At 36.9% G+C, this 26,318-nt stretch overlaps 1 long non-coding RNA gene across 1 annotated transcript; it reads left to right on the top strand.

Annotated features, from left to right (window-relative positions):
- The first annotated feature begins 1,168 nt into the window (after positions 1 to 1,168).
- Positions 1,169 to 25,984, top strand: LOC124320839. Its single transcript, XR_006914049.1, has 6 exons — positions 1,169 to 1,179; positions 18,110 to 18,113; positions 25,149 to 25,223; positions 25,298 to 25,601; positions 25,656 to 25,883; positions 25,952 to 25,984. It is a non-coding gene; the product is annotated as an uncharacterized LOC124320839 (long non-coding RNA).
- Positions 25,985 to 26,318: the final 334 nt, after the last annotated feature.

Genomic DNA, 26,318 nt, shown 5'->3' with positions numbered 1-26,318 from the left:
CTATTAAGTTCTTAAACTTTCAGAAAGATTAAGCTCTAGCCAATAGAAATAGTCGAGGGGTGTGTTCTGTTTCTATATTTTTAATAGAGTAGTACCACCTCAAAACTGGCTACATTTGTTATTGTTATTGCTGGTCTGAATTTTGCTGAGTAGTTTTTAATCGAGAGCTTGCTTTTTTAATCTTTTAATTATTATTTAATAAAAATGTCCGGAAAAAGTCATGGCAACGCTAAAAATCGCAATTCAATCCCCAAAATACCAACTAGATTCTCTCCTAGAAAGAGCAAACGGTCCATCAAAATCAATAAGTCCTACTGCCCGTGCAAATGAGGCTGTTGCCAAAGGATTGCCAAACAATTGTAGTACGTATAACAACTCTTACCTATGTTGTAGAATAACAAGCATGTTTTTTTTTAAAATGTCGTACTTGCGGTTCTGATGTCAAGGCCAAATGGGACTATTTGAGAAAACTTTGGTTACACGAGAGAAGAGAGCTTAATAAAGAAGATCCCTCTGGTACTGGTTTTGAGAATTAAAAAAAAGCAGACGCAAACCATTTTCCTTTTATGAAGCTATGGGGTTCATTGCTCCATTTATTCGATCAAGAGTGTAAGTTTCAATTGAATATTCATGTTTGAAATCGTCACACTCGTCAATTAATGTTTTTACTTTATTAGTGGACGTCATAGCAGCATGCCAGAAAGTGAACTGGACAAAGTTGGTGAGAAAGATGTTGCTAATTCAGATGATGAATCCGTTGGAAATGAGAATCCTGATAGTCAGAATGATGCAGAGCAGGAGATTGTGACTGAGAATACAGAATCAGTAGAACGCAAGAAAGGTAATGAAGCATCTTCATGTAGCAGTGTTTCGTTTCGTCAAACACAAAAAAACAAGAAGAACACTGGATTCAGGAGAGTTCTACCCGTCTGACAACGAAGATTCTGGTAGTGAAGATATCAATCAACACATTGGTAGGTTATCGCAAGTTATTTACCTTGTCCATTTTATTTATATTGCCTACAAATCGCCATTTCATAGAAACAAATTTAGATTTTGAAGACGGAGAGGACGCTTTTGGAAGAGAACTTTACAGGGATTCCCCCTAGCTTCTTCAAGCATTATCTCAGGAAGCAAAGAAGTGAAAAAGGCTACAAACAATTCAGCTTCAGAAACAGCGTCTTCTAATAAGAAGTCAGCAGGTGCATCCTAAGAAAATTCTTCAAGCAGGAAACGTGGCATATACATGTACAGTATGTTGTATTAAATTGTCCTAATTTCTTTTGTTTCTGTTTACCAGATCATATCGAAACGTCTTCAGAAACGTCAGCTACAAACAAGTCAGCACCAAAAAGCAAAAAAGGGAAGAACACAATTCAGGTTCTGGATTCCCAAATTGCATTTTTAGGAGACTCAATGAAATCTCTTGTGAAAAGCAAGCCTATACAACCGGAACTTGACGAAAATAAAAAAGGACTGGTATAGCTATGCTGCCAATTTTGGAATTCGTGTTGCTGCAATCAAGTCTGAAGATGCACGTGACCAGATCAGATTGGGCATGGAAAATCTATACACAACTTACAAAAAGTGGAAAACAACTGAATAATAAGCTTGATTCAATGTTTTATTCGAGATTCAAAATGTAAACCATACAGATTAACAGGGAATAAATTTTTAATACTTATTTTCAACTGTTTTGGCTTGTATAGTTAATAATATCGTACTGCCACGGAACGCTTCCTTCGTTACAAAAGTAATCCTTGTAGGATTCACATAACTCCATTGCATTTCTGGATGCATTACGAGTAGAAGATGGTGCCATATTATTAAAAGTAGTAAAGTTATTACATAGTTCCTCATCTCGTCTCAATTCACCATCTATGAGACCACCATTTCTGCCAAAGTAGTCTGATTGTCCACTCCTTGATTAGTGTTTGGTTTCAGCAATCAACATGTTATGAAGAACCATAACTGCACGAGTATAATGCTCTACATTTTCTGGTTTGGCGTTTATTGTTGTTAGAAAAATTCTCCACCTTGTGTCCATGATACCAAAGAGATTTTCTGACGTGCACCTCGCTCGAGAATGCCTGTTGAAATTTAACAATTTAAAATTAGAACACAAATTTCAAATTCCAAGTTAAAGTTATCATACCTATAATTGTAAATTGTTTGGTCCTGAGGAAGTATATTTCTTCTACCAGGAAATCCTTTCATCATGTATTCTGTTAGCTCAAATGCGTCGTCCCCAACGAGAACAATGGGGTGGATTAAAGATTCTTCTTCAGACAATAGAAGAGTACATGGAGGTGGAAGTGCTAATTTGTGGCTCCTAAATGCTTTTCTTAGATCGGATGATGCCCAAATGCCACTGTCAGATTGTCGACCATATTCTCCAAGATCAAACATGAGAACTTCGTAGTGTGCCCCAGCAATTGCCATTAGAACAATACTTTTAAATCCCTTGTAGTTTTGGTACAAAAACCCACTGTGTGGTGGGGAAATAATGGCGATGTGTTTCCCGTCTATTGCTCCACAAAAATTTGGGTAGTTCCATTTTGTGTAGTAGTCTATGGTAACTATCTTCCATTGGTCAGCATTCGGCACAACAAGATATGTTGTTGCAAGTTTCTCGTATATTGCAATTGCTGTATTTCGAGTAATAATGCATGCCGTCGAAGAAGCAACTCTGAATCCATATGCAAGAGAATGGAGGTTATCTCCAGTGGCAAGATATCGTAGAGTGATTGCCAATCTTTCTCCTACATTGTAAAATAATAATGAATTAGGATGAGGATTTTAAAAAATACCCGCTGTTGTACACTTTTTCAATCTGGTATGTGTCTGTTGCATTAATTTATGGTCACCGATTCTTTGCAATAACTTTTCAAAGCATGTAGGTGTCATACGAGTAAAATTATGAAAAGTATATATGCATCACATATAGCTGCCTCTTTCAGAATTGTAAAATACCAAGAGTAGGAATCACGATTTTCTTGTTTGTTGCATGATCTAGTCCATGGCCGTCCAATAGGATGTCTTTTACGAATTATCTATTTCTTCTTCAACAGCGTTAAAGCAAGTAACATGGCTGTTATTCCGGCGACACATTTACTTTTCCACTCGTACACTGACATTTAAAAATTGTAGTCATCCATTTTGAATTTTTGACAATTTTGACTGTCACCTCGGTTCGCATTTCATCTGCTTGCAGAAATGCACAACTCTTTAATAAGTACCGCCTTCTTTTGTCATTAAAAAAATTTTGTTCAAGGGTTAAGTGTAAGGTGTAAAATTAAGAACTGGGTTTAATTTCTTAAGAAATTAAGAAATTAAGAAACTAAGAGCTTAAGAAAAAACCCCAGTGTAAGCGAGTCTTTACAGGACAGAACTGGAAATGCATGAAATGTGATTTCTAGTTGATTACAAAAGGTTTAGGAAGAGGAAACTATATAGTTTGCCCAAGCTGGCGGGAAACCAAGCTTATATCAGTTATCAACACAAATTTGACAGGCAAGCAACAAAAAAGAAGGAGCGAAGAAGTGATATCGTCATCAACACAACAAGGTGCTTTTAAAAATTACATTTCTTCCCAACCCAAGAACTCAAATCGTATGAACTAATTGAAAACAATTTTTTCGGCATCGATGTATGTGAATGAATTAAATCACAATTAACTCTTAGAAAAAATAATGGCAGTGGCTTAAGCAGTTAAAAAACACCAAGGGAAACTACTCCAGTCGCAATCACATCTAAAAACAGCAAGAGATCAGCTAAAAGAACAGCAGAAGCTAATGACAGAATACAATTGTTTTTGCAGAAAAGATCTTTGAGACCTACAAACAGTCTAGAAGCAACCGACATCAGGAACTAAATCGTACGTGGCAGGCACCGAAGGCACCATAAACGCAGTGAGCCACGAACATGAGCAGTCCACAGTGGATTTCTAAATAAACCCGGATGGAGCAGATAAGTAGTTCAACTTCAACATCATGGATGGGCTGCTAAAAATAAAAGATAGAGGCAATCCGATTCCAATTAGCTCAATAGAAAAGACGAAAAGAGCTTCGTGACTTTCACAAACAAAAAGGACGCGGAGTTGTGGTTGTGTTTGGTGATGCGTGGGCGTACTCTTCAAATACTATCAAATAACGAGAAATGCAAAGGCCTAATCAAAGAACTCAAAACTCAAAATAAGCTCTTCCTGGCCATCGGGCTCTTTCCACCAGAAGGAGGCCTAGGAGAACTCAAAGAAGAAATCTCCTTCCCTAATGGCTTTATTGGCGACTTCTTAGTCAATATTATCCAGATTCACAAGTGCAAAGAACCAGATCTAATTCATGCAAAGCTGTTTTCTAACTCACACGAAACAAGAGAAGAAGCAGTCCTTCGAGCAAAACTTCACACAAGTAAAAAGAGAATCAAGATAGTGCCAATTGACGTCAATAGAGAAGTTAGGCGATGCTTTATGTGCAACAGTTACGAACATACCTCCACCCACTGCACCGAAATCACACCAGCGTGCGGAAAATGCGTTTTGCAACACGACTAGAGGACAGGCAAAGCAACAACATTCAAGTGCCCCAATTTCAAGCAAAGCCACTTCAGCGGAGTTGCAAAATGTCCCGAGAAGATTAAAGCAGTTAACAGGTATCATACCATCTTTTGTACCTAATGCCAGAAGTTCTTAAACAAAATGAAAGGCAGCACGCTAAGATCAGTAAGATACATTCAAATAAATTTCCATCACTGCTCCACTGCGGCCGAAGTACTAGAGAAAACTATATAAGAGGAAGAAATAGTTCATTCAAGAGCCTTATGTACAGTACAATGCAAAGCAACAAATAATTTTCTTGCTAAACATTCCCCAAGGATACAACTGCCACCACAGCCTGAACCACAACCACCCACACTGGGCTTGCATAATTAGCAGAAAATCTTTTAAAAGGTGTCCTCTACAGCTCCTAGTCGAATGCAGCAACTGCACAACAGGTATCCAAATTACAGACGGTGAAAGTAAACTTTTTCTAGTCTCATATATTGCAGTCTATCGGCAAAAAAAGAGAAAGAGCTTATCAAATCAATCATAGAAGCACTTGGTACCCAGCAGTCCCAAAAATTAATAATTTTTATAGACTTTCATCCAGACCGGCACCTTTTTCATTGACGTCACGATGACAGGAGACAGAGTAAAAACAAGATACTGGGATTTTCTCGATCAGCCTTCAATGTCAGACCATCCATCAATCGTATTTGGGCTAGAATACAACATCCGCGCTCGAACAAACTTTGTCCTGACATTTTGGCATTAAAATGTATAATTATTAAAAAACGAGTGATTCGTCACTGAATTAAACAAATTCGGCACAAAATAATTAGACTGATGACTGATGACTGATTCGGCACTATTTTTAAACGTCGATGTCGATTACGGCAAATTTTCGCATTAATTATTCTTTTCTTAGGCTCAAATTAAATTAATAAAAACAACGAAGCGGTGGTATCTTGCTGGTACCTTAGTACTGTTAAGACCCCGTTCATGCAGTTGTGGACCTCCGATCATGCGATGATGCGAAGTGTTTCACAACACAAGCAAGGCCCATTAGATTTCGTGAAGATATCGCAAAGATTACGAAAAGGTCCTCCAATTGCAATTTAAAGATATTCTTAAAAAGCAAAACACGTGTAGTTGAATTCATTTGTGATTTCGAAAAGGCCGTTTGGCAGAGTGTTCATATAGTTTTCAGTGAAGGTGCTAAAATTTTTGGCTATGGTTTGCATTAGACTCGCATAAGCCTTTCCAGACAATTGAAAAAAAATTTTACTTCTTTGTAAACAAGTTATGAGTCTACACTTTCTCCCGAAAGCTAAAATCGTTTACGGAGTTTGTAGTTTTCAGCGCCGAATATGCATACCTAGTACATTACGGTATGTCCTTCGAAACTGTTGATAGCGACGAAATTAATTTTTATAGTGCCGAATGTGATAAAATGCAACACTAGTGCCGAAAGTGGTGGGCAATCGATTAAACATTTGCCGAAGAAAATCTCGGTCTCACCTATCCACAAAATCGATTATGAACCATTTTTGGAAATAATCTCACTCCCTCTTTTTCCACATAGAGAGTTTTTAGAAATAGAGGTAAAACTTTTAACGAAAGACATTTAGTATGTAGCCAACAGCAGCAGAATTTATTCACCAAAAATAGCTAATCAACCAAAAAATCATTTTTTGGAACGAAGATCTTCACAACAAGCAAAAAAATACAGAGCAACCTATACAAGATGGAGCAGGGCGAAGGCAAAGAATGAAGCAGCGCTCTCTACGCAAAAAAAACACGATACGTATCAGAAAACAGGCGCAGATTTACGGAGAACCATAAAAAGACAAAATGCGCTGACATGGCACAGTTCCTGCTCGAAAACCTAAACCAGAACATGCTAACTCGCTAAAAAACATAGAGAACAAATAATCTCATGATGGCAAACTTTCTTTACTAACAATTGAAGGGCAACTTGAAAGTGAACCTGCAAAGCTTGCACGAGCTATGACAGATTTTTTAATGAAAAGTAACCCACCGTCGAATGAAAAACACACAGCAATTTTAACCAAAGTAGAAATAGAAACAAAAACCAAAGGCGATGAAGCCCCCGTACAAATTGACAGGGGAGAGGGAACAGAAGCCCCTGGAAGACTCAAAAAGAAAGCTGCTGCGGGAGCAGACCGAATCATTTTCAGAACTGATTACGCTGGCCTACCCAGAGATTAAAGCGATTATTTAGGATCCTAAATTCCAGCATGTGCAACGGTTGGTTTCCAATTGAATAGAAAATGGCAAAAATCTGCATCATCCCAAAACCAGGGAAGAACAAATACATTTCGCCAGAGTCATTCTGGCCAATAAGCCTCCTCAGCACCCTGGGAAAAATTTTCAAAAGAATCATACACATCAGAACAAATAAAGTACACCACAGCTGTCTTCCTCGATATAAAAAAAGCCTTCTGCTGCGCCTGGCACACATAAATTCTGGTGGCAGCAATTAAGAAGGGTTGCCCCCTATACCTATAACTAGTGAAAGATTTCCTTATTGCGAGGAGGGGAAATCACAATTGCAGATCATGAGCTGGAAGAAAACATCAAAACTGGATGCCCACAAGGAGGTGTACTGTCTGCCTTCCTCTGGATCACACTCATGGATTTATATTAAGTTCCCTTTTTTAATCCTGATCATCGCATACGCTGACGACCTGACTGTAAGCTGTACCGATACGGACCCAATCCAACAGCCCTGAACGTGCAAACATTCTGCAAAAAAATTTTTAGGTGGATCCACTTAATAAAAATAATATCACGACATTCATTATGTTCGTCTGGCGCAAAAAAACAGAACACCTTACCCTAAACCAATCAAGATCAAGGAAGTTATGATTGCACCATCGAATCAAGCAAACTTTCTCAGCCTCACACTCGATCCACAACTAAAGTGGAATCTACACATCGAGAAGAAACGCAAATCTGCCATGAGAACTATCCAAGCTGTTAGATAGTACCTCAAGGCACGGACTCACTTGGGGAATAAACAAGAAGCGCTTTGAAGCGCTCTTATATTGCATCATCAAACCTATAATAACTGCTTCTCAACATGGGCTGCTGCAGCCTTCCAGAAAGCAACCTTAAAAAAGCAAAGAGCCGTTCAAAGAAGAATGGGAATCCTAATGCTCAGAGACTTTCGCACCACCCCGACAGCTGCGTTACTCGTCCTCTCTGGCTTGACGCCAGCGGAACACAACATCTCAGAACTTACAACTCTAACGTTTATGATGAAGGAAGAAGCACAATTATAATACAATCTTCAAGTCAACTTTCAAACAAGATAATCAAAGAGGGAAATATCATCTACCCTTCAAGAAACCTCTTCACACCAACAGATAAGACACAATAAAAAAAAACTCATTGTTCAGAGGTGTTACAGGAAAAAGATGGAACGCAGAATGGCAGAGCGAGACCAGACTTCTCACTTGCTCCTTTTTCCCAAGCATCAACGGCACAGAATGTAAAGATGACATCAGCCTACCGAATCAAACGACGAAGCTCCTCTCCGGGAACTGCCGTTTGAACAGATACCTCTACGGTTTCACACATGAAAAATCACCCCTTATGCAACTGCGGCCGAGCTAAAGAGTCAGTCACCCATTTCATTTTCAGATGCCCAATCTTTAACGCTTTACGTCAAACTTTCAGAAGTGTTTGTTTCCAAACAACAAAATCCCGGCCAAACCACCCTTAAAACATTGGAAAATACCTCAACTGCCAACTTACTCAAAGTTTTCATTAGTTTCCTCGTTAAAACGAAACGTTTTGATCTTCACAATGCCGGATGAACCAAAGTAAGCTTTCCACCATCTTATCTATATCCACAATTTCCTCAGTTCTTGAACCACACGAATAACTGTTTGTATCCAAGGGTTCACAATACTATACTCCCATGTAAATACAATTGACGGCTGACACCCTCTTGAAAAAATAACGGACTCTTTCATGAAAGAGGCTAAAAAGGGTTTAGGACCCACGCCGCGAAAGAAGATAAAACAACAAGCAAGGCGACGTTGAGTTGACCTCGGTAAGGTAAGTATAGTTTATGTTACATGTTATAGTTTAGATTGCATATTTTATTTTGATGTTATAGTTCAACAGAGAGCTAACGTCATAGTTTTTGGGCCCTCATTGTTGTCATTGCCACCCGTTCATTCTTCGGCCCCTTCAGTCAGTGGATCACCTTTGCCTCCTTTCGCGACGTGTTTATTGCCCCAACTGTCGTCAACGGAAACTTGTGTTCAGACTGAAAACACTAGCAATAGCCATCATGAAGCCCGGTAAGCAAAAATTTCCTGTTGCATTTCTCCTTTGAAAAGGTTGTACTTCATGATAAGCCAGATTTCAGCCAGTGAATATTTTTCTAATACGGATGTTTTCTTCCACGTTACATATATTTTATACATATATTTTATTTTCCTTACATATGTTTTTCCCACAAACAGCAGGAAAGAATTAAGAGCTGATGATGAAAATCTGATATGTACTGCACTTGGGACTTCTGAAATGTCACAATGCCAAAATTTGTCACCATCCAACGACCAGCCGTTCGTTTTCCCAGCATTTGAGTTTGGAAGCGCTACTTACTGGCCAAGCTACATTACTGAATTACCTACAGACTTCATGAAGAACTACAATTTGGGTTTATCGCCCACTTCGTCACCAGCAAAAAAGGGAGAAAAGAATCGACCACTTTGAAGAAACTAGCCAGAAACTTGTATGTTGCCTTTGGCCACAGGATCGCCCACCAAAAATAGCGTGGGGTCCGATTTAAAGGGAGGGTAGCTAATCTCAACTTTGAAGTAAGATTACGAGGAAAAATTATTATTTTAAAAATTAAAAAAAAAATACCATAATAATCAGCGTTAAAAACTGATTATAATGATATTTATTTTAAATTAATCCCTTATTCATGCAAGGACCCTATTAAGTATAAAACACAAGTGAGAAAAAATGAGATCGAGATCAAATGTCAACTCAAAAAAATCAATACACAAATTTTAAAATTTAATTAAACCCATTCCGATGATATTAAACTCGTCAGGTTTTAATCATAGCTCATAGAGATTCCCAGTTTAACACAAAGCTGTTACTCGTTAATCACAAATTCCTCTTCAAAAAAGATCTTTGTAGTAAAAAAAGTTATTGAGATGTGTAGCAAACAATTTTAAAATGCTATTTGTTGAAGAAATGTTGAAGAAATGAAGCCGTTTTTTCGACGTACGACGTCGAGAGACAAAATCTCCCTTTTTCTTGGTCGGGAGGTGGCGATGGTTTCTTGCAAGTTAAAAAAAAATGATGCAAGCATAGGTACATCAAAAGTGAAAATAAATGAGATCAAGAAATGATCATAAAAAACCATCCACAAATAAAATAAATAAATGAATACCAATTTCAATCTTGTATAAAGCATAATTACATGCGTCAAATTCTGCGTTATTTATATTTGCATCCCCTCCTTTGTCAGTTGCTATAAGAACGCCGTCAATAAGTTAAACTGAAATATATGTCATTCATCAGACCGTTGCCTTTTTTACACTGATCCTCGACTTTTTTTAAGTTGAAGTTAAGAAGATAGAGGGGCACATTCTAAAAAAAGAATTGAAGAATAGTTAATAAAACAATAATTGAAAAACAAAATTAATATAAGTTGAAGACATAAAGGGTTCATCGACCATTTCTATATTGTCACACGAAATATTTGAGTCGATTAGAATCACCCCTGCAACAGCCTCCAAAATTTCCTCAAGATAAGATGAAATGTCAACATTATTAGCGATAAACTGGTCGTTCGTAACGGCTTTTCTTTCAATGGCTTAAAATTGAAAAAAATGTCATAAAGAAAGTTTGAATTTTTAAAAATGCGAGAATACAGAAAACGAGAAATTCTCTCTTTCCATTACATTGAGAAAATAATTAAGTTTTAGAAGAAAAATTGATTAAAAATTATAATGTACTGAAGAAATCCATGTTGTGTACACACAGGCGGAATGGAGTTAACGAATGCCATCAGCGCTGTAATCCAATATATTTTTTAAAAAGTGAAAATTGGAAAGAAATAAAAACGTTGTTAACTTGGTAACCCAGGTAGCACACAGAGCTGTTACAGACTCCTGGAACCGATCTGTTTCACATACTTGTGAAACAGATCCGTATCAGGCTTGTTACATCTCTGTTTTACAGGAAATTTGTCTGGAATTGCTCTGTTTTACAGGATTTGGTAAAAGTTTGTTTCACAGATCTGGAACAGATCTGTTATATTTCTGTAATACATAAATCTGGTTTTTAACTGTACTACAGACCTGTTACAGATCTGTTTTTTACTTGAGAAAATTGTTTCTGATTTAGCTCTGTTTCCCATGTTTGTCACTTGTCTGTTTTTACTCTGTAGAAAGACATTCTGTTTTTCTTCTGTAATACAGGTATGTCACATGCATGTTTTTACTCTGTATTACGGAGTACAATATGTTTCTGTTCTGTGTCTGTACTCCAGGTCTGGTACGGGTCTGTATTTCCCTTGTAAGACATAAGTCAGTAATAATCTGTTCTGAGTCTGTACCCCAGGTATGGTACAGGTCTGTATTTTCTATGTAAAACTTAGTTCAGTGATTATCTGTTCTGTGTTTGTGCCCCAGGTATGTACGGGTCTGTATTTCCCTTGTAACACCTATAAGTCAGTAATCATCGTATCTGTGTCTGTATCCCAAGTATGGTACATGTTTGGATCCCAATGGAAAACTGAATTAAACGTTTTCTTATATGTGTAATATCACTGCAATACCATGCAGTAAGAAGTTACACTCTAATAGTCAATGCAGCTAATGGCTATGAGTTTAGTTCAGTAGGCCTACTCGAATAACAACAATAGTTGTTTATCCACCGGACGGAGAAGTATTATTATACCTAAATAGGTATAATAAAGACTTGTAATTGGTGTGGGGCCAATCTTGGTCTTGTTACTATCGGAGGAGACCAGTGGTAGTCATATATAGCAATCAGTTTCGTGAGAGAGACATGTCAGACTGTTTGTTGAATGTGCAAGTGTACAACTGTGAAATATAGATTATTATGAAATATATCTACAAATCAATATCGAATTATGGTGTAGTTGTTAGCGCACTTTTTGTGAACTAACAGGTTGATGGTTCAATACCAGAGGGTGACAAATCTTTTTTTTCTTGAAAATCTGTTTTTGGTCTGTAAATGGTGATCCCGTTTTACGGATCTGTCACAGACCTGTATGACAGTCTGTAAAAGTGTCTCACTCCAAACAATTTACAGACTCTCAAAAACAGATCTGTAACAGACCTGAAACAGAGTCTGTGTGCTACCTGGGAAGTTGAAACGTTGTTAATAAGCGAAAATTCAACAAATTACCAAGAGCAGCATGTCCAATCAATTTCAGAAGTTTCCTTATTAATTATTTTCATGGAACTTCTATGTGTTAGAGCTTCTACCAAATTTCTCGATCATTAAAAGTGTATAGAAGAATTTTCCAAATTTTCCCGGCAAATTTTACTGATCAGTTGAAAGAGGCAAATATTTTTTTCATATTTAACGGCACTGGATTGGTCAGCGGCTCCCCAAGACGTTGTATTGCTTGTCAAATTTTGGGGTCTTCCACAGTAAAGTAAGTATAAAATATATATTTTTAAAAATCAAAGTTAGATGAGCGTTTTATTAATTGTTTATCGTTTTCAACTTATTCTGGATTGATTGTTCTTTACGTCTGTTGCTACGTTTCAGTAACGAAAAATTTTATGATGAACAGGCTGCTACCATTGGTGTGGACTTTAAAGTCAAATTGATTAACATTGATGGAAACAATTTCAAATTGGCAATATGGGTATAGCAAAACATTTATTCTGATGACAAACTGCCAACATATAGCAGTATAGGCTATTTAATCAACCTTGAAATTCAGCAGTCCATCTGATCAGCTGGCGGCTGCACGAAAAATAGCCCAGCAAGTAAATTGCCAAAAAATGTGGCCGTCGTGTGAAACTCTGGTGTCATGGCTCTCCATGCTCTCTCTCCAGGTAAATATAAAACTAAGATTACAAATGCAATGATTATGGGAGCTTAAATTGAAGAGTTAAACCTGGCCCAAATTAGTTAGATGCTAGTTAATTAGTGAGATTTTGATTAGCATTGATCATAGAAGCAGATGTAAGCCCCCTGTCGATGCATGGCAGTGTCTTTTTGTACTACGTAACCTTTTCATTTGTGCAGATTTAAGGTCTGAGACAGCCATCGTAACAACAAGTGGGCAAGTTCTATACTTGTGCTTCTTCAGAAGCAATCTCGGTGTCATCACTAGGGTAATGATTTGTGTTACTTTTATTTCTCTGGCCTGCTAGATATTTTAATGATGCACAACTTGCATCTTAAATGCCACGTGGAAACCTTTAAATTCTCCTTCTATAACAAATGAAGATTTATCCACCGTCTAATTTTCAACTTTTTTTGATTTGATGTTTCTGGTAATATTTTTTCGTAACCCATTTTAGTTAGACAAATAACATCCAGTTCCATTGAAGACACTTCCAGTATGTCGATCGAGATACTGGATCTCTTCTTTCTCTTTCTTCAGATGTCCTCGTGTAATGCGCCCATGCGAATGTGAGGGTATTCACGAGGACCCCTTATTCCCTATCCTGCTTGGCGTATTTAACTCTTCAGTGGATGGATGGAGCACCTGTGGATATGCCTGGCCGTATTTCCCATGCTGAAAGTTAGGAAAACTGTCACTGTATTCTTCTTTTTTCCATATTTGGCTATGAAAATGGACACGAGATCCAGTCCCTATTGGTATGTAAAAAAGGGGGCAATTAAAAATGCAGAACAATGTTTCGTAATTCCGTTTGCCATCTTTTCTCGAGATCGGAACTGAGAAACGCCAAGTGAAATCTGGCACATTCCGTTTCCGATTTCATCAGAATTACGCACCGTCAGTCGGAATCTACTGTTTTCTACGAGTGTATATGTTTATGTAGTATATGCAGTATATATTTATTCTAAAACTGGTATTCAGAAATTTTTCAAGGACACCAAATGTTGTATTTTATCGGCAGATTGCTAATACTGGTACAGTATCTTGCAAGAAAACCTGACACTTTTATCACGTGAAAACGTTGAAAAATCTGTCAGCTTTAGACGTAATGTCATATTACTTCGTATGCTTCTAGAGTCTTTTCTTTTCCTCTCCAATTCACCAGAAAATCGGGATGATATGAGGAAAGTTTTGATTGATTGGCATTTGGAGACATCCAAATTGTACGTAGATGGGATGCATTATTGTTGTGATTGAGACGACAGAAAAAAAGAAAAAAAATATTTTTTGAAAAACCGCCACTCGCCCATCAGCTACGGTATATCGGTCACATTATATTATAAAATTTGAATAGGTCAATAGGTCCGGGACAAAAAAAAAAGAACAGTATTAGTGAAATTTTGTGTGTGTTAATTTCCAAAAAAAGAAGAACCGGAGTTCTTCAACGCTTACAACTTATTTTGGTCATCTTCTCGGTCATAAATCTTGAAAAAGAGTTTGAAATTCTGCCATGAAGCATTACTGTGTATATATTAATTTTTGGCCAAAATGGGCCTTCAGATACTCAACATGTTTTGATGATTTTGATAACATTGAATAAAAAACTCAAATGGTCTGCCAACAAAAAAGTAAAACAATAAATAAAATTAAAACTCAATGAAGTGACCAGTACCTGAACTGTTTTTGGTATATCTTTGCACGGTATTCCAAATTCAAGCAATCTTTTATTCGCAGATATACAAGATAAAGATCCGACGCAATTGAGACATTTGTTCAACAATAAACGGAATTCGGTGTTAGGGTATCTTCTTCGTCTTCAAAAGGTTGAAATGCTGCATGGCTATGAATGTTGACTCGTTCACTATGACATTTGAGTTGACTTTTGACTTGATATTTTCCGCATGTGACTGATAACTTGTTCCACAGAGAAGAATTCCGTCATTTTGTCATTGCTAGAATATGAAGTAAGGTGTTACGTTGATTATTTTCAATTTAAGGGTTTGCAACTAATTCCATTAAAGCTTTTTTCATCAAATGATCTTCTTGGTTACGTTTGCAGGGGAAATTTTGTAAACATGTTTAAAAGAAGATAAGTTTGGACAGTGGTCTTCCTTCGTTCGTAATTATGTATGTTTTTTAGGCAGTTGTTAAGTTTGGGTAGTTGTGAGTATTTCCTTTGATAAATTTCAATTTGAACGCTGGAAATATATCAAACGAAATAGAAGTTATGGTAGAAACTGGAAACGATTTAGATTAGTACACATCATATGTGCTAATACAAATCTTTATCATGTGTGACACATGATAAAGGTTATGGATCTAGGAAACAATTTCATAATAATTGCAAATTCAGAGATGAAGGAAAGACGAAAATCAAGTAGCAACTACCATTTTTGCTGCATAATTGCCTGTTACAGGGGACACCAGACCCATCTTGCAGATTCCTGGTTTTTAACTCATATACCCCATTACCTCAAGTGAGAAAGACACATTTTTTTCAAAACACGCCAGATTTTAGATTGTTTTAATACGTTTTATTCCACACTGATTCACAATTGAAATGTATCTTGCACGATTCGACGGGGGCCATGTACTGCATGGCCTTCATAGAACAAGTACTTCAAACATAAACTCTGAAGTGTACAAGAACTCACATCAACTGTGACTTCAGCTGACATCGAAGATGCACATGAAGAAGTTGAGTCCTCCTCACACACCGATTCAGAATCGGAAGCATCATCATCTGTTTCTTGTCCAAACACTCCAAAAGCAAGAGAGCCGAAGAAGAGGAGCCATATTTGGCAATATTTTCTATGTGAAGGATCGGAAAAAGCTATCCAAACATTTTTTCTGGTCAAAATAGAAGAAAAAGATAAAGAAGATAAATATTGCAAAAATGATGTCAACCAAGGAAGAAAAACAACAAATATGAGACTTCTCCTAGAGAATCACCACATAGAAGAATTAAAAACTGCAAGATTATGAAAATACAGCAGCTGAAAATTAAAGTAAGAAACCTTCAGGAATATCGCGACCTTCAGGACTCGTCGACTTCTTTAACACACCATGTAATTCAACTAAACCACGTTTCAAAAACCCGTATCCTAAAAAACATTTTATCCTACAAAACTTTTAAAGAGGATCTTATACTCGCCTGGCAGGATTCACCTCCTTTCCACTTAGCATGGTAGATAGCTAGTAGTCATCATGCATTGCTGTTTCATGCAAACAGTCGCATTGCCGATCTTCCAAGCCGAAACACCCTCAAAAAGTAGGATGTGGATTATTCAATAACAGTGAAGAAAAATGTCATCACATCGTTAAAAGCAGCGAAGAATTTTTTCGTCACAATGAAAATTTAGAGCCAGCCAGGACTCGACAAATTTTATCTTGGTGTTGTAGGGGGAGAGGGTGGATTGAAACGGGACAGCGAGAGGAAAAATAGTTTAAATCATAATAAATTTATCAAGATTTTACCTCCAATGGGAATTGGTGTATTCTAATGAGGGTAAAAGTTTGGATCGTTTTGGTTAAAAATATAGGTTTTATTTAAAAAATAAAAAACTGCTTTTTCTTCGCTAAAAATTTTGCCACCATTTAGTGTTTCCTACTCAAACCATCAAAAAATTTTATACTTTAAACATACTGACATATTTGTTATTCATTTTTCTATCGTTTGTCATAAAAATTTCAATTTTTTGAACAAAATTTCGTCTCGAAACAGCATTTTTAAAAAAGGGCCGTTGTGTTGGGTGGGTTGGGACAGCTGAAATGTCCGACATGGGACAGCAGTGGGCGGGGTTTAGCGAGGTGGATTTTCGTCCTTCACTATTTCTTGGCATCCTTATCAATCGATAAACGATTAGAGTAATCGATTACCCGAAACCAAGCCCCCTCACTGTTTCCCCCATCTTAGATAAGCAGTTTATTTTGCTATAGAAAACTTTTTTTCAAATTGTAGTATTCAGATGAAATCTTTTCAAACTTAAAGAATTCATGAATGCGGATAGTTTTTCATTTTTTAAATATTTTTCCTGTTTTTTTAATAGGCTGAACCGAGGCTGTCCCACATCAACCACCCCAGGAGGCCAGTGTCCCAATTCACCCAATGTCATAAGCTCCTCCCTCAATTTTTTAAAAACTTTGAAAAACGGTACAAGGTAAACTGTTGCTTTTAAAACTACCAAAAAATTACTGGGAATGGGAAAAAGCACAGAAAACATAAAAACAGAAAATAAATCAAATCGGTTGATTTATTTGGTAGTTACACCCTAAAAACCAAACGCGTCTCAAATTACTCCACTCTCCCCTAGCTGTATTCTACAATCCAAAATCATCAAGAATCAAAGTAGCTGATGCATCAACCTGTAGAGATTTTCCTCATCCACATACTGGATTGCGTATTAGGCAGCTTTTTGAACAAATTTCCATCGAATATGATTTAGATGTGAAGAAAGTTATCCGTTTCACAACTGATAAAGGAGCTAACGTTGTTAATGCTTTACAGCCATATAAAGTTGTTCAATACGTGAAACTTTTATAGCCTCTTTCAGACCTCCAGAGATTTGGCGGAACACTTATAAACATCTAAACTAAGACTTGTTTCTGTTGCAATAAGCTCTGTTTAAAATCTCAAAATTCTTTTCTTTACTTTCGCTTGACCTTAACAGTGTTGAGTCACTGTATTTAGTTCTTCAAAGGGTACAGAAAAATTACCACTTTGACCTCCGCCCTCCACCAAAGAGGGTAAGGGCCGCTCCAAAAAACTTTTTCAGCTCTTGCAGATTGAGGGCATATCTAGGCCGAGCTCTCCTACGCCCAGTGAAACGGAGGCCCATGAGGACACCCGTGGATAAGCCCTTCGTTCTCGAGATCGTCGTGATGTTCCTGAACCATTTTTTTAAGCTCACTGGAATTCCAAGAGGATCCTAGTTTTGCAGCTTCTGGAGTTTTTCACGGTTTTGACGATGATTCTTTTCGATCTCGATTCATTACGTGACAGGCATAGTCGCGGACGTTCTCCTTCTTGTTAGTACAGAGATTGCTATTCTTCTCCGTTTTCGATATTTGCGTCGCCTGTTGGTAGATGTCGTTTCTCCGGGGTCGTCCAAGTATTACGTAATGTAAATTTTTGCGTTTTTTATCTAGCGGGAAACTTTGTCCGCCGAGTCCGGATCTTCGGATAAAAAAACTCCATCCAGTTTTTTTTTTCATTTAACCAATCTGCATTTTTTATCCGATTTTATCGCTATCAATTATAGCTATCATCTCCCGTTGACGAATCGTTGCGATTCTGACGGCTTTGGTTCGAATGTTTACGCTTGGCTTGCTGACATTTACAAATTCCCGCTTGTCTGATTTGTGTTTGAATATAGAAATATGATCCTTCAACATGACTTTTGAGGCAAAATATAGGCCGCATATTTTGCAAATTTGATCCGAGATTTGGGATTGAATGGTAGGACAGTAATATGTTAAATTTCGAATGGTAAGCGTCGATCTGGGTAGAATATCGTCTAGTTTTAAACTGACGAATAAAGATGGAAATCTATGATTTGGCTGGCCCGTCCATTAAAAAATTTAACTAAAGTCAATCAACCCTTCCAGTGAGAAACTTACCATCAATATAGCTTTGACACCTTGAAGGAAATGCTCTTAACTTCACCTATTCTTTTCCATCCCAATTATCAACTTCCCTTCGAGATCCAAACAGACACTAGTAGATATGGCGTGGGCGCCATTTTGGTTCAACATCAGAAGGGGGGAGAACGGGTGATATCCTACGTAGTAGTGATGTCGATAATTCACCCACTCGACCAACTCGGGTACTATACGCCCCTACCCGGGTGAACACCCGGGTAACGGGTAGCGGGTAGAACGTTGCCAAATAATACCAAATATGTCAAACTCAAAACATTTTATTCCTTTCAAAAATTCAAAAAAATAGGCAGAAATCATATCTTCTTGCAATTGTTATGTGACGAATAAATGTTTCTTCTTACATAAATAAGTCAACAATTAATTAATGTGTTATTGCAGTAAGCAATCGAGTATGCTCATTAAAATAAATAACTTCTTGTACTGAGTTAAAGGCTAAAAATTCTTTCCGTAGGGAGATACATTAAAAGAAATAAATAACCTTAAGACACAAAGTGGATTAATTACTTTCAAGATGTTTAAGATTAGAAGCCACAACGCCAACCAGTGAAGCCTTTTCAGCAGTTAGATTTGTTCTTCGATCGGTTACAACTAAACCCATCTTGCTGAATATACGTTCACATGGCACGGAATTCATGATGATGCAAAGATATCTGCGCACGAGGACCACCAGACGTGGATATCTATCCCGTCTCTCCTTCCACCATTCCAATGGATCAAGCTGATGGCCGAGGGTTGTTTCAGATAAATAGTTGTCAACTTCATTCCTCGAAGCAGTTTGTGCGTGAGCCGTAACTTTTGATATGCAGACAGCCCGATCAAGGTCGTCGAAAAGCGAACCTGTAACTTCATATGCGACCGTCTCTTCTTCTTCTGGATGAACGTTTGCAGCAGCCTCGTAAAGGGCGTGCTTCGCCTCATTGATGGTGATTGCATTTGAAAAAGCATGAGTCTTGAATCGCGGATCTAATATCGTGCACATTCTCAAAACACGGCAAAATTGGTGATGGTCAAACTTCCTTGAGATCATTGAAGCACGCATGGCACTTGCAACTGCGGCCGAAACCGGGTAATCTGATGATGTCAAGTTTCCAAATGCTGCAGCTTTCATCAGCTGATTTGAGTAGTAAATTATCTAAGATAAGACAAATGAAAAAAGAAATAGTTAATATTCGAATCACCGGGTGAAAACTATTAAAATTAAAAGAAATCTCACCGAAGAAGCAGTAACGTTCGTTTCCGACGACATAAGTGTAGTTATTTCAGCGAAAGGTTTCAGCAAATCTCTAAGCTTCTTGAGTTCCTGTAGATCAACTGCAGACAGGGTTGGGTGGAGAAAGGCTTCTTCGCTACAAACAAGCTGGATTGCTGGAAATTGCTCAATGTAACGGGCAATCATATCGTAAGTTGAAGACCAGCGAGTCTCACAATCGCGTATTAGGCGATGTAGAGGAAGATTCAATTGCCGCTGCACATCATGTAGTCTCGCCATGGCTTTGCTGCTCCGCTTGAAATATGAAACAGTTGTACGAATGCTGGATAGCAGAGCAACGCATTGCGAAATCTTCAAACCGTCCTTAACGACTAAATTGACAGTGTGTGGGAAACATCCAAACCATTCCAAGTTAAGTAATTTAGCGGTTAACTTCATGACACTGGCATTGTCACTTGTAAGAGATCTTACTTTTTCAAGCAAGCCCTCGTGTTTGTCAAGCAGATTCCGATTAGTTGCGCATGGCCTGCGGCTGTTTGATCCAGTAGTTGTTCAATGCCTATAGTCACAGATAGGAACTTGAAATCTTCGTCAATGAAGTGGCCCGTGAGTGCTTCAAAATTTTCCGTTGCCTTAGAAGTCCAGGCATCAGTTGTGAGAGAGATGTCGTCAATTTTCTTCAGAAGATCTATCAACCTTTCTTCTATTTCTTTGGCCGGCGCCGGAACTAGGCATTCGCTGACTGCAGTTCTGGAAGGTGGTGTCCATGACTGATTCAATGCACGGACGAAGTTTCGAAAAGCCACGCTGTCACTCATGCTGAAAGGCTGGTAATCGGCACACACCAACATGGCAAACAGACGATCCAGGCGGAGATTTTCTTTAGTGGAGACACGTTGTTGTCGTTTTTGCCCCGACGATTCTATGAAAAAAATATTAAAATAAATGAAATGTAACAATAATAATTTGAAATACTTTTGCCAGATGCACAGCCAGGTTCCTTCTTGTGTACATTTCGAAGATGACGAATCATATTTGTCGTATTGACATAATATGATATAATCATATTGACCCGAGCGGTCGATAAGTTTTTCGCAGAGTTTACACGTGGCTTTGCTTCTACTTGTCCCATCAGTGGTGAAGTACTGCCAAACTTTACTTTTCAAATTTTTGTTAGGTTCATCATGGTCACCTTCCTTCAGAATAAATTAAAGAAATTAAAAAATGATATGCATCAAAAGTAAAGAATGTACTGTACCACTATGCCAATCTCATCCATCAATGATCTGAAATCATCTGCATCGTTTTCAGTTTGAACGTCCTGAAAGACGAAATCGATGCTGTCGTTGGAAAAGTTGTCGTCGGGTAAAGAGCCACCAGAACTCACACTCGCCATTCTCAAAAATTAAATGCTGAATATTCCAATATAAATTAAAAAAATTAATAAATGAGTAACACGTGAAAGGTCTTAACTTTTAAAATTTGAACAATGAATACTGCGCAGTAATGTTGGGCTTTTTGCCAAAAAATGTTATGCTTTCTGTGAAAAAATATGGAACGCTTGTTTACCAGTCAACTTATGACGTCCTCAATTACAAGAAAATATCTCAGCTTTCAATTGCAAATATTTCAAACAGTACCCAACAATTATTTAAAATTATACGTTATGCCCAAGAATTTTAATTCTACCATCTTCCCCAAAAAATACTGCACAATATTCACACAAAGACAACTGAAAAAATCGATGGGCTATGCATAAATACTTGTGAAAACGTGCTTAACATGAACTTACCTGAAATGCCGAGCTACACACATGAGCAGAACTCACGAACAGTGAACAATCAAATGAGAAAGATGAGGAGAAAAATGGAGCGAAATAAAGTCGTGAAAACATGTTGCCAGTTTTTAAGAAGAATTTCATAAAATCTGCAGTTTCATTTCCTATAAGTTTTAAATTACTTTTATTTTTTGTTCTTTAACATACATTAATAGTTTAATGTGTTGTTTTATTATTGCATCCAAAAATAAAATATTTTAAAACGATTTGACATCTACCCGATCTACTCGATTTTCACCCGAGTAGACGGGTAGTAATCGATATCACCCGGGTACACTGGGTATCGAGTAGAGTCGACGGGTAGTACTCGACATCACTACTACGTAGTCGGTTTCTGAGTTCAGCCAAGTTAAACGAGTTACTCGGTTTCAGAGAAAGAATGCTTGGCTTTGGGTTGGGCGGTCGACACATTTAAAACTTACATTTAGTGAAATAAAGTACGGGTTCTTACTGACCATCATGCTCTTTGCTGTCTGTTAAAAAAGGAACTTAGCTGGTCGTTTGCCCTGTTGGAATCTTCAATTACAAGATCTAGATTTGGAAATTGTGAACCGTAGTGGAAAACTTCATCATGATGCCGATGCATTATCGCACCAACCGATAGATCCCTCTGAGACCGATATCACCACTAGGCAGGGAAAACCAACGAAAACCTACCCCTTTCCCCGTCAATTTCTAATTAAAATATCACCGAAATTAAATATTTCCCGCATAGGGATAATTTAATAGATTCTAGCTCATTTTTGAAGCTCGATTCATTAAAGTAACAAGAAAAATGGTAGCCGACATAGGAATTGTCGAAATGACGCGTCCTCTAGCTCAAGTAATCCATGCTAAAAACCCCCTACTTTGAACTATGCGTTAGGTATGATGTCACAAGTTTTTAAAATTTTTTTATTCCATCATAATATAGTTCAATCCTGCTAGTTTAAGTATACTAAGGATGGTAATCCAAACTTAAGTAGAAAAAATTATATTTATTCCTTAAAATGCAAAGTGTCAAAATCGCTCTTGTTTGAGGTAAAAGTCTAGTTTAACTACCTGATTTTTACTGTATAGCACTGTACTACATGCTAAGTATAGTTAAGTATCTAAGCGGGAATGAGTGCAACAAGGAAAAACAGGGGATTTGGGTGGGTAAAGTAAAATACAATAAAATATAGTATGGATATTTCTTTACTTTACTTTACCATACCCAATTCACTAGATTTCACTCTTTGTAATTTAACTCATTTCCGCTTAGATACTCTACCATACTTAGCATGTAATAGAGTACTATACAGTAAAATATAATAAAGACTGATTGATAATTACTCACACTGTTTTGGTATATCCCAATGTCTCCAATTTCACAACTTCACTACTCTATCAACCAATCAATACTGAAGGCGATATTCAACATGAAAATTTTCCGTCTAATACAATGTTGCCAGGTTTGATTAATTGTGTTACATTTGAATAAACGTATGTATAACACGAACTGACATATATGTATTGGCTTTTCTGTTACGACCCTTTATGTTTAAATTGGAGATCTCAGTCTATTAAGTTAAGTTTGATACGGTACAGGTTTTTCTGTACAAATTGATCTGTACAAAATGGAAAGTTTAACTGCAAGTGCTTTAACAAATAAAACTAAAGATAGCCTTATCTCAGGATTCACTATATACAAAAGGAACATCAATAATCAAATCGAGGTAGTAATATAATTTCAATAGATATGATTTTAAAATATTTTAGCTATCAATTCGATTATAGAGTTTGAAACAAGAAAACATACGCCTTCAAGCATTAGTTGTAGGCAATAACAACTATGAAACTGAAATTGAGTTCTACAGTTAAATATAATTTTGTTTTTTTATATAAATGTTACAGTAACTTATTATATACAGAGTTTGAAAGAGGAAAATTTGAGACTTCAAAAATGTATAATTGAAAAAAAAAATAGAAAGCTTGGAATTGAATATGCGTGTTTTAGAATCACAAATTATTGCTGCTGAAGTAATAACAGCCGACCCTGTAGAAAACATGGTACAATAATTTGAATTCAATTATAATACATTTTCTTATATTATTCTATTTGTTAAGAGTACGGAAGATGTGGAAGATCAAAATACTTCAACAGAAAGTGTAAATGACCAGGTTGGTGATGAAGAAATTAACTATGAACCTGATGAAACACAAAATTGGAAGGTAGTACATTATTAAACTTTCAATGATTTCATTAAATAACAACACAATTATTTAGAAATACCCAGATTTTCAAAAATTTCAAATTTACTCTCTTTTAAAAGAAAATCTTGATGAAAAAGTGAAAGAGGTTTTGGAAATTCCTAACATTAACATTACTTATATTAAAAACCATAGAGATTTCAACATAAATAAGTATGTTAATGAGGTAATGCTCGACTCGTTCACTCATGAGTATCTAAAGGTATCTATAGCTAAATAAAAATTTTAAAAGTTAAAAAACATTACTGTTTCAAAATAGATCACAAAATGTCTGCGTTTGGTGGAAAAAAAGGGGCTTTGCAAAGAGAAGCAATGAATCCTGTATTTGTTAAAACAATTCAAAGTATAATCATGTTTTAAAAATTTACTTTAATCTACTTTAATTTATTTTCACTTCCCAGAACAAGTAGCAAAAGCTTGGCATGGAATACCAGGTGGATCTAAAGTGAAGTTAATGGAAATGGCAAAAGCAGGTATCAGAACATTTTGCAATAATTAAAGAAAAAAATGCAAAAACACACAATTGTAATTCTAACTTCAAATATTTGGTCATGTTGGTAACATGAAGGACATTTTTTACGAACACTAATTGTAAAAACTAATTGTGTGAATTCAATAAATATAAGTTCACGATGAAATGTTTTCTCCATTATGTTATATCACAATCAATACAATACTTATGTCTTAACTCACCAATGAATCTCAAACATTAGGTTGAATGAACCTCCCAGTAGAATTCAATAAATTGATGTACACGATGCCACATAGGCACTAAGTCAGTTCATTCCAACGTCTTGTTCAGAGCAGTCAGAATCAAAACGTGTTAAAAGAAATTTACTTATTTTACTATACCATTTTATATATTAAAGTAAAATAAAAACAAATAAAGTAAAAACCAGGTAGTTAAACTAGACTTTTACCAAAACATATAACAAATTTAGATGAGTGTTATTTTTTTGTTTTCGAGAAATTTGCATTGCCCTTGGACACGATAACATAAAATTTTTAAATGCTAAAGGGTTATCTAAAACCACAATATATAATAGACAGGTAGAGCTTCGGCAATGGGGGATACGGCTTAAAAACGGCCCAAAAAGCGTCCCAGTTTGCGGAGTTGCCAGATCGCGAAATCCTAATGTCTCGCTTCTCAGCGGAGGGCGATGCTCTGCAGGGCCTTATGGGACTGAAACGGTTTTTGTTTGATATCAAATCCACAAAAGGCGTGTTAACTTGTAGCCCCTCAAAAAATGATCTTTCTGCCAATGCGGTTCTTTCAAGGCAGTAAGATGATTTTTCCGACATGTCACATTTACGTTATGATTTAAAAAAAAATTACTTTGGGGGGAACCAATAGCGATTAGCCTGCCCTCACGTGACGTCTTTGTTACACGACTCGTTGAGTTGGGCAAGGTTGGGCAGTCGTGTGTGTTAAGAGCGTCTCAAAAGTTGGCTAAACAGCTAGTTCGACCTTCTTTAGAGTTTATTTTGATGTACAATTAAGACTAGCAACGTAGCAGCCTTGAGTTTGAGCAGACTACGAAGTTTTGGCTTGAGCTGTCAGAAACAGTGTCGAGTCCAGATTTGTAATGCGATCAAATTCGGACTTTTCTCATATATTTTGGATTTGGTTTACATGGTAACTATTCAACATTTTTATAATAAGTGGAATAATGTCTTTTTTTAATCGGTTATCAATTGTTTATTTGTAAGACACCCAATATAATAGAAAATGACCAAAACTTGTTTTGTTTTGAGTTGCAAGTCCGGTTATAAAACTGACCAAACAAAAATTTCCCTTTTTAAAGCCCCTTCTAATAAAATTCAATTTAAAAAGTGGCTAGATGTCAGTAGGAGGAAACCTCCAAAAATTATGGGTGATATTTTCTTTTGTGCAAACCATTTTCACGAGACAGACATCATAAGTTTTCAACTAAGAAATGTATCGAACCTAATCAAGCTGTTCCACTGAAGGTGTGGAGACTTAAATCTGGTGCCTTACCTAAATTACCAAAAGGTGATAAAAATTAAAGTTCAAACATTTTTTTGTCTAACTTTTTCTCGATTGCAGCTCTTGAGAAAATTGATACCCACCCAGAAGTTCTTTGTAATACCCGAAAAAGAAAGCAAAGAAATCCAAATGCAGCTGAAGCTGGTTTTGGTCTACATTTAACAATTCCAACTATCGAAGACACAGTACCAGAAGAAAGTCATTTCATAGAACACATTCTTGATTCCAGTATAGTGGTGAATGCTGAATCTCGGGCAATAATAGCTTTGCTTTGCTAGCAGAAGAAGGGTAAGACAAATGAATAATTTGACGTTGTAAAATTTTAATACATCGTCAGTGGATTTTTCTGTTTCCAGAACTAGACGTTTTTGTACAGCCGCACGATGTATGCTGGCGAGTTCTCATCGACACAAGAGCAGAAAAAATTATTCATCCAGTGGAACACAGCTTATTACCAGTTTCGCTTGATAATTCGCCATGTGATGAACGAAATAACTGTTGAAGATCAATAATCTGCATAACATAACTCACTGTATTGAATAACATATTATCAGGTACAAAGCATTCACAACTATCTTAGACTAGTCGTTCACATAGGTGTGCTAATTGTTAATCTCTAGATAATACCTTATTACAGTCGAACAGTTTGAACAAGAGTGACAGGCTTCTTCCATGACACTCAGAGACAGCTGAGGGCCTGCGGGCTCTCGGCCCTAAACAGCA

Source organism: Daphnia pulicaria, chromosome 1, assembly GCF_021234035.1.
Source record: "Daphnia pulicaria isolate SC F1-1A chromosome 1, SC_F0-13Bv2, whole genome shotgun sequence".
Taxonomy (NCBI): Eukaryota; Metazoa; Arthropoda; class Branchiopoda; order Diplostraca; family Daphniidae; genus Daphnia; species Daphnia pulicaria.
This window is presented reverse-complemented; position numbering and strand designations above follow the sequence as displayed.